General features: G+C 36.7%; 2 long non-coding RNA genes across 3 annotated transcripts; both read right to left on the minus strand.

Moving 5' to 3' along the window:
* Window positions 2,902–3,378, minus strand: LOC109819543. Its single transcript, XR_002241553.1, has 3 exons — window positions 3,346–3,378; window positions 3,092–3,265; window positions 2,902–3,002 (listed from the first exon to the last, which is right to left on the minus strand). It is a non-coding gene; the product is annotated as an uncharacterized LOC109819543 (long non-coding RNA).
* Window positions 3,787–4,276, minus strand: LOC109822346. 2 transcript variants are annotated; one of them, XR_002242103.1, is made up of 3 exons: window positions 4,171–4,276; window positions 3,937–4,092; window positions 3,787–3,853 (listed from the first exon to the last, which is right to left on the minus strand). It is a non-coding gene; the product is annotated as an uncharacterized LOC109822346 (long non-coding RNA). The 2 variants fall into 2 exon arrangements; XR_002242102.1 differs by having other exon boundaries at window positions 3,787–3,857; window positions 4,171–4,275.

Below are 10,286 nucleotides of genomic sequence, written 5' to 3' on the forward strand. Positions count from 1 at the left end.
ACATATACCTTAGTTTCTCTACAATTTGATATCCAGTATTCTCACACCTCTTGCAATCGACGTATTTTCCTTTAGTTAATTTGTAGCTAAATACTACAGTTCTCATCTGAGTCACAAGTGATAGGTTTTTTTGGACACTAATATTTGCCATGAAGCCGTCTTCACAACCTCCCACCATTCAAGTGAAAAGTCCTCTACCTGTCGATATGCTGCTGGGTTGAAAAAAGGGGTGCGCTTGAATTCAGGGTTGATCTCCCTGTGTCAAATGCTACTGCTATGGTACTCATGGATTGGCTCAACTAGAAAAGGTAAAAGGAAGCTATTAGAACGCAATTCTCTTCAGGAAATTAAATAAAGGATTTTTTTATACATAGTTCTTCAAACAAAAAAAAATGAAGGAGCCTCTTGGGAAGGAAGTTTGAAATTCTAAAAGTTTGAAATTGTCATTACTAACAAGCAGGAAGTTTGAAATTTTGCAATAACATAAATTCTAAAAGTTTAAAATGTGGATTAGTTTGGGATCCAAAATCAGCACAAAAAACTGAATCTCTCAATTGCCTACACTAAACTTCATAAAAGAAACAAGTAGACACATCATGTACAATCCTCCAATACCAATATTTGACTAAACAGAACCAACAGAGGATGGAGCATGCACCAACTAAACAGAACCAGTAGAAAAATATATCAAAGCTCAATCACCTACATTTATACACAACAAAAAGGTAAACTACAACAATCACCTACATTTCAATTCAAATAGTTTCAATTTTCAAAACTCAATCATATTTACTAACATAAACTTAATGCTAAATCAGGTAGCAAAGTAAAACAAGAGTAAAAATATACGCAACAAAAAGGAGATTTACACTCAAACTTTTTGAATGATATACCATGTTCTATAAATAAATCACAAAAAACTGGTATCTACGTTGATATCATAAATCAGAAAAACACTTGAATATAGATGATTTTAAATGAACAATTCCACCACTAATCGCAAAGGTAAAAAAAATTATGATTCAAAAATTCTAGTGATAACAAGGTGGACCTTCAGAAGATGTATAGACCAAAACTAGTAAAAAATAATCGCAGTGCCACAAGGATCATGACATAATCCTTGTAGACTGTAGCTCAATAACTGATTTTGGTGCCTTCTTCCACTTTTCCTAGTCTTTTCAGATATCATTATCATTGTTTTAAACTAGCAAGTATAAACTCATCATAACATCATATACTTAGTAGAAAAACAAGAGCAACAATCTAGTTCAACATTCAGTAATTATCAGACGTAATAGCAATTTCACTAATTATCACCTTGTCTGCAAAATAAAGAGGGGAGAAGTTTTCTGTTTGGCATGCAACAATTAGGTACCTCTTCATTACCTTTTAATAGGACCGCAAGCACTCTATCAAGGTCTTCTCACAAAATTCCCATACCAGACTACTATCAGATGAAATGCATTTGCCAGCTAGAAAAAGTGCACGTATAGAGTGCTCACAAGCAGAGTGATACTCTTCCGCTGACTCTGTGTCTAAGACCCGACAAACTTGAGTATTTCACATCAAGGGTTTTTGCAATACAATTAATGCTCCAGACTTCATTTAGAGTTAAATCACCAAATAAAAAGTGCATACAATTACACATCAAAATCCAATCAAGTTAACTGATGATCAGGATTATCATTCAGGCTATTTTCAAATATGCGACGTATTTAACCATGCGTCGGGAATAAGCGTTGGGAAAAGTGTAATTTGTTGTAGTGATGTCAGTCAAAGCGGTAAAATCTTGAGATTCACAGGGTCTTTTTCTCATATGAAAATAGCAGATAAAATATAAAACAGAATATTACTTCCTACATGTCTTTTTCTCATATCACTCCAATACAATTTTACTTATAGGAAGAAAATAGATGATTAATAAATTATTGTTTAGGAAAAATAAACAGAAAAAATAAGCATGTATCATAAAAAATGATCATAGTTCACAAGAACAGTCACATATACTGCAACAGAATCAACAATACACAAGTAAAAAAGTCTTAGTATGAAATTTGTAGATTTCTCACATCAAACTTTTGAAGAAATAAATTGCAAGGACCCACCTGCAGCTCTCGCTCACGATCAATCACCAAGTCAAAACCACATCATGGTCATTGGCTTCTGTCACAAAGACCTTCAACACTGCAAGAATTAACAATGAGCTATCATTAAAGTGAGTGATTCAATAAAATATTTTGCACCACAGATATGTGCATGCAACATGTGAACCAAAGGAAAATGCAATTAGAGATCCAGAAAGCCACTGTGGAAACATTAGAAAGCACAGAGATATGGTCAAAACATTCAAACAAAATTTGAAAAATTATAATCCAAAATAAGAGGTCAATAAAATTTTTGCTTGATGTAACATAAAATTTTAGAGTACATGAATGATATTATCATCAAAAAGGTCGAACTGTCGAAAAGAAATAGTAATATATGGAATAAAAAAGCTTACATTGATTGGTAATACCACCAGAGACAGTCTCAAGGGAGAAGCAAGAACTGTCAAGGGACGACCATTTCTTAAAGAGATCCTTGCACAGCTCTCTAAATAGACAAAAATGGATTTTCTTTATCAGAATAACAACTTGATGATGGACATTGGGAAACAAATTACTATACTTTAGGGTGGCAAAAATCATTCACCCTCAAACATGAAGGAAGGTCCAGGAATACAAGAACATAAATAAAGCAATAGTCCCAAAACCAAATAAATAAACAAATATCAATATGTATGTGCTCTGATGCACAGATACTTCAAAAACATTCCAGCAACTGTCCAAGAAAATTACACGTTTATTTATGTTGCAAACATGACATTCTTAAAATAAAATTACACGTTTTTCCTACCATAGTATAGGTTTTTCCTGATCCAGTTTGTCCGTAAGCAAATATGCATACGTTGGAGCCATCAAGAACTGAGCGAATTAAAGGTTGGGTGTCCAAGAAAACCTCCTCTGCAGTATAAACAAGTTGTGATGGCATTAATTAACAACTTATTATCCTCAGAAGAACTGAAGTTGAAATAGTAGTAGGCATCTTTTACCTTGGGATGCAGATGGACCAAACACTTTATTGAAGTTAAAAGACCTGTGCCCTTCTTTGCCATATTTTGAAGGGTTGATAATTGTAGTACTTCCATCTTCAATACAACTGACAGTGTTACTACTCAATTGCCCCGGTAGAAAGGGTCTAACTTGACAGTATACCCTAATACTTCCTAATGATTTCAAAAAGAAGTTAGTACTAAAAATGGGTAAATAACCTAACGCCTTATCATTTAAATGTTGGGAAGTTCACCTTTAAGATCTTGCACTTGATTGTACAGCTTTCTCCAATCTACTTCGTAATCACACAGCAAATACAAGATGACTGTGGGAAGGGTTACCTTGCTAGCTGTTGATAATCAGAAAATATTGGTTTCTCCCAAGTTAAATGTCCCAAAGTGCTTGCCAGGGCCGCATATTTATTTCCATTTCCAGAAATCTTAACATATTTTCTAATTATTTCCTGCATGCATAAGTAATTGCCATTATTGAACAGAAAAATAGGAAATTAGAAACTGAAATTGCAAACAATCTGCACTTGTTGAGAGTAAGTACCTGACTTTGAGAATTCAACTCATCCACAAGAAGCTCCGATATAAAAATCCTAGGCAAAGGCAAGCTACATTTGTTACTGTACTCAGTCTCAGGAGCAGCAAACCACAAAGCTCTCAGCTTTTTTCGCTGGAAAAACCTCAGTTCATCTCGTTGAGTATAACCAAAATCCAAGAAGAATGACGCAATGGAATCAATCCCATGGCCATCTACCTTCAAATTTTAGAAAAAAAATACATAGTATAACAGTAATAGAATCAAGCGGGGAAAAAAACAAAATTGCATCATTTACCCCAAATGTTCGGAAAGCGAAGTGATCGTAACACACAGGACTGCCATCAGACGAGCTCACAGATTCAAGGACAGATTTTGCAGTCGGATTCCTAGTCAAGTAAACTTTCTCCATGCTCGAGAGCGCCGATCTAAAGAACGATTGAGATTGCGAGCCCTATGATATATTAAAAACAGCAATTTATTTACAGAACGCCTCCAATTTAACGAATTAAAAAGAGAATAGTATAAATACCATCGGAGCTTGATCGGAGCCTGCGGCGGAGGCTAGGGTTAGCGTTCGGGTTCGGAGCGAGATCGGACGGTGGAGGGAGATTCTTGAAGGGAGTCGGAGGTGAGATCGGTGGGGGGTTGATCGGAGGGAGGAGGAGAAGACGGCGGGGATTCTTGAAGCTAATGCTGCTGATCCGACGGAGGCGGCAGTGAAATTCGACGGAGGCGGAGATCTCCGACGACGGCGGCGGTAAGCTTCGACGAAGGCGGTGAACTTCGGAGAAGAAGCACGGGTTTGGGGGTGATTTTCTGACGAGAGAGAGAGCGGGGTTGGGGGTTTTGGTTCTTCGTGAAAATAAAAGGGGGAAATTTTCCCTCCTTATACGAGTTGGAAAATTCCGGGGCGGGGCGGTGGGTTTTGGCGAAGCGGACAAGTGAAGAAGCGTCGTAAAAAATACATTTTTAGCGACGCCAAGCAGATACGTCGGGAAAAAAACACTTTTAGCGACGTTAGCCTAATACGTCACGATAAATACATACTATTAGCGACGCTAATCCTAAAACGTCACTAAAAAACTATACTTTTGCCTACGAAAATAAAAAAACGTCGGGAAATCCATAACTTTTACCGACGCTAAGTTAAAACGTCGCTAATAATATACACGTTTAGCGACGCTAATTATAAACGTCGGGAAAAATATATTTTTTGCCGACGCTAATTAAAAGCGTTGGGAAAAACATAATTTTTGCCGACGTTTTTAACCATGCGTCGGGAATAAGCGTTGAGAAAAGTGCAATTTGTTGTAGTGAGAGTTTGTACAAATTGCACAGAAGTGAGCTGACGGATACACAGTGTCCTGTTGCTTCCCTTATTGTCATATGTTAGTACGCCTTCCAAAATGCCTTATTATTGTAATCACCTTTTACTTCCTCTCTTAACTGATAACAATATTTTGCCCAAGATAAATAACTTGAAAGAGGTTAACATTATTCTATTGATTTTTCTTTCTTCTTCGCTTGACTTCTTTTAATTTATAAACCACACATATATATACTACTACAATGACTCAAAGATTTCCTAACAAAGACCCTTGAAATTCCCAACAACATTCATGCATCTACATATTCATGCATTTTACTCCTCAAACAACTAAATGATCTTCTCAATTCCCAAGGTAATTCAATCAAGTTTATTTTCAACATTCTCCCTTAAACTTGATCCTTCCATCATGCCAAGCTTGTCGCACAATAAAGTAAACATGTCATGCTTTAATGGCTTGGTAAATATGTTAGCCACCTGATCATGGGATTTCACAAACTCAACCTCAACTTCCTTGTTCTTTACTTGCATCGCGAATAAAATGATATCAAGTATCGATATGTTTGCTACTTTCATGAAACACTTGATTTTTTGAAAGTGCAATAGCCGACTTGTTGTCAATACAAATTTTGGTCAGCTCTTCTTGTCCAAACTAAAGATCTTAGAGTAAGTTTCTCAACCAAAGTGCATGAGTGACACCCGATGATGCAGCAACATATTCGGCTTTACAAGTTGAAAGAGTGACTATCGACTGCTTCTTTGAAGACCAAGTAAAAGAAGTATTGCCGATAAAGAAAGTTTACTAGTTGTACTCTTTCGACCATCAATATCTCCGGCCCAATCTCTATCAGTGTATGCAACAAGTTCAAAGTTGTTAGAACTTGAATAAAATAAACTGAAATCTATTGTACCTTTGATGTACCGGAGAATCTTCTTTGCTACCAACAAGTGTGAAGATTTCGAACTTTCCATGTATCTGCTCACGAGCCCAACACTATAGAGAATATCCGGCCTTGTGCAAGTTAGGTAGTGAAGACTATCGACCAAACTTTTGAAATAAGTTGCATCAACTTTACTTCCACCATGTTTCTTAGACAACTTGACTCCACATTTAACAGGAGTACTTACATGATTGCTATCCTTCATATCAAACTTATCAAGAAATGTCTTTGTATATCCCTCCTGAGAGATAAAAATTCCATCTTGGCTTTGCTTCACCTCGATGTCAAGATAATAAGACATGAGTCCGATGTTTGTCATCTTGAACTCACAAACCATGGAGATTTTGAACTCCTCAAACATATGTGGATTATTGCCTATAAAGATTAAATCATCTGCGTACAAGCATAGAGTAAGAATATCTCCAACTTCATTTACCTTAGTATATAAGGCATGCTTATAAGGACAGTTAGAATGATTATGAGCTTGAAAGTATTCATCAATTCTTCTATTCCAAGTTTTTTGTGCTTGTTTCAGGCCATAAAGAGTTTTATTCAACATCAACGCCTTTGATTCTTCTCCTTACTTGATGTAACCAAGAGGTTGATCCACATAAATCTCCTCTTTAAGAACATCATTCAAAAATGATGACTTCACATTAAGTTGATAGATTGGCCATTTGTTCTGAGTTGCTAAGGCAATAATCAGCCTTATAGTTTCAAGACGAGCTACTGGAGAGAATACCTCGTCATAGACAATTTCAGCCTTCTCCTTGTAGTCTTTACAAACTAATCTCGCCTTGTGCCTCTCAATTTCTCCTTTCGCATTCTTCTTATCTTTGAACACCCATTTGACTTCAATTGCTTTCTTGCCTTCTGGAAGTGTTGCAAGCTCACAGGTATCATTCTTCTCGATAGCCTTGATCTCTTCATTCATGGCTAAACTCCACTTTAGATTTTGAACCACCTCTTCAAAGTCTAAGGGCTCACAACCAGCAAATAAGCAAAATAATGTTAAATCATCTTGATTTTCAGTTACCTCATGCAACTCCATCAAACTCCTAAAATTTTGAGGTTGTGGGCTCGATGATGATGAGGATGATACGAAAGAAGTCATCGATTAGAGCGATTGAGGTGTGATCAGTGATGATGTCATCGGTGATGATAGAGTGGATATCGATGGAGTATGTGCTGGAGCATCTTTCCCGATCTTAGTCTCTTCATTAATGAAAGTAATCAGGCTGCTACAAATTTCTTCCTTGCTTCAGTCTCATGATTTCTCTTCGTCGAATTGAACATCTCGGCTAATAATGAACTTCTTACTATACGGATCATACATCTTGTAACCCTTGGTTCTTGAATCATAGCTGATGAATATTCCTCTCGTCGAGCTTATTCCTCTTCTGCTCTAGAGCATGAGCATAGCCACTACTGCTGAATACCTTGATGTGGCTCTATGGAATACTCCTCTTGTCGAGCTTTTTCCACTTTTGCTCTGAAACATGAGCATAGCCAATACTGCCGAACACCTTGAAGTGGCTCACATTTGGTTTGTAACCGGTCCAGGCTTCTTGTGGAGTAATATTTTTAAGAATTTGAGTTGGACACTAGTTGATGATGGAGACGGTGCAAGAAACAACGTTAGTCAAAAAAGGTTTCTGGCACTTTTTTACTACTCAACATGCTTCTTCAAAATAGTGTGATTCTTCCTCTCAGCAACGACGCTTTGTTGTGGAGTGTAAGGAGTAGTAAGAAATTGTCAAACTTAATGTTCTTCACAATATGCTTCAAACTCCTTTTTGAAGTGAATTCTTCACCTCTGTTTGATCTGATAGCTTTAAGATAAAAGCCACTATCTTTTTTTACATTAGTTTTAAACTTCTTAAATATAGAAAACACTTTAGATTTGTTCTTTAAGAAGTAAACCCAAGTCTTTCGAGAAAAATCATCAGTGAAGCTAAGAAAGTACCTAGTCTCACCGGTTGAAGTCAGAGTGATCGGCCCACAGACATCAGTATGTACAAGTTGTAGCAGTTTCGATGCATGAAATGAAGCCTCCTTTGAAAAAGTAGCTCGATGATGCTTCCCTTTTAGACATCCTTCATAGAGTTGCTCAAGCTGATCAATTATTGGCAACCCTTTCAGCATGCTTCTATCGAGCAATGTCATCAAATTGTCAAAATTAAGATGCCCAAATCTCAAGTGCCATAGCCAAGCCAGATCATTGGTACATGCCTTCAAACATTTCACATCTCCACTTTGAAGGTTTAGCATGAACATTCAATTCTTTGACATTTGTACTTTTGCAATCAATCTACCTCTTGGATCTCTAAGAAAAATACTATGACCTTTTGTATGAAAATAACAACCCTTTTTAAGGGCTTATCCCAAACACAATATATTGCTTTTTATATTAGTCACATAATAAACATTAGTGATAAATTTTTCTTCTCTATTTTTAATGTAAATAAGAATTTTACCTCGACCTTTCACTAGAATCTTTGAGAAACCTCCAAAAGTGACCTTGCCATTCATAGATTTGTCCATATCGACAAGCATACTTCTCTTGTCACACAAATGGTTGTTGGCACCAGTATCAAGATACCAAACATCCTCCTTGTCGCCATCTCCTCTGAATGCTAATAGAAGAATATTAACGTCATCTTCTTTCTAAACATAATTCACCTTCTCTTCAACTTGATTGTAATAACAATCAGAAGAGTAGTGACCATACTTCTTGCATTTAAAATATTGAACATGTGTTTTCCATCGGTCTCTATTAGATCTACAACGTCCACAATGTGACGCCCCAGGATTCACACAAGGCTGCAGTCCCAGGTAAAACCCGGATTGTCAAACCTGCCAAGCTTCACACAAGGCTGCAGTCCCAGGTAAAACCCGGATTGTCAAACCTGCCAAGCACCAACCACCATGCTACGACATGTTTCACCATCACAATCACTATCTCTCTAGTGAAAACAATAAATAGATGAAGGTACAGACATGTAAATAATTAAAATCGAACAATACTAAAAATATACACAGAAGAAACATAAGAAGTATTAATAATGAGCCCAACTGGAATGAGGTAGATATATCTCTGAGTCTGAACTGAATCTAAAATACAACGAATCAAATAAACAAAGTCTCACAAGAGTTCTCAACTCTAAATAAAATACCAATCTAGAGTCTGAAAATAATCAACTACATGTGGAGTTCTGCAATAACTACAAAATATAATAAATAGCTAAATGGATAACAAAGATGTCCCATCAACCTGCGACTCTCCGTGCGCCAGACTCTCTACCTAAAAGAGGGGAAAACAACGAGCGTCAAAGCGCTAGCGAGATCATCACAACCTCTCCCAGGGGAAAGGGTAGGAGTATATAAGAAAGTAGAGTCAATACATACATATATCAAATCATTCATATAGCTCTTTATGAATGAAAAACAAATAGTCAAGGAAACATACTCCAATCTCCAACGTAAAGAATAAATATCTCATCTCGAAGTACATCCGAGTAGCCTGCTCTAATATAAGAGGATGCCAACCAAACCAAAACGAAATATAACTACCATCCATAACGGGTGTGCCAAAATATCAAAGTAAATACCCTACTCACGGGTAGTCTATCATGAAAGTAAAACTTATAACTAATCAAATATCTATGTGTGCATCATCTTGTGCTATAGCGATACTCTTGCAAAGCTCTTACTCAATCGCTCTGCGACAATAGGATTTATTATCTCCCTACTCTTGATACGTGTAATAACAATACTTTTGTAATACTCTTACTCAATCATTATGTGGCAAATATGTTTCATCTCCCTATTTTCGGATACGTATAGAACAACATTATTCATATGTGTTTATCAATTTAACTCATGTCGGCAGTGTGTCAATCTAACATAATCTAATATAAATGCACATATCTCGGTGTGCGTGTCCACATTTGAATTTCACCATCATCCTAGGTGTTAAACAACTCTTAAACACTGTAATATATCAGTACGAAATCGAGGAATTTTCTCAAAAAACCAAAATAAATCCAAACAACATGCACAGGCCAACATCAAACTGGCGATCGACCGTGGCGGTCTGTTTGGTGGAAAATTTGAAGTATAAAGAAATGAAGGAAAATTGATCTGTATTCCTTTAATCTCAGTTACAATTGGATTTCCTGATTATAAAAGAGAGGAGAATGAATTTTATTCTCCCCTTTGTTTAATTCTGGGTTCTTCACGGTGGCGATAGAGTGCTTCCTTCGAATGCTCACGTCGAATTCGCTCTCCGTTGACGATCCGAATGTCTCAATTCACTGGAATAACTGACTTGTGTGGTCGAACTGATCAAGAACTCTTAATGGGCTTTGTAACTCA

Source organism: Asparagus officinalis, chromosome 8 (genome assembly GCF_001876935.1).
Source record: "Asparagus officinalis chromosome 8, Aspof.V1, whole genome shotgun sequence".
Classification (NCBI taxonomy): domain Eukaryota; kingdom Viridiplantae; phylum Streptophyta; class Magnoliopsida; order Asparagales; family Asparagaceae; genus Asparagus; species Asparagus officinalis.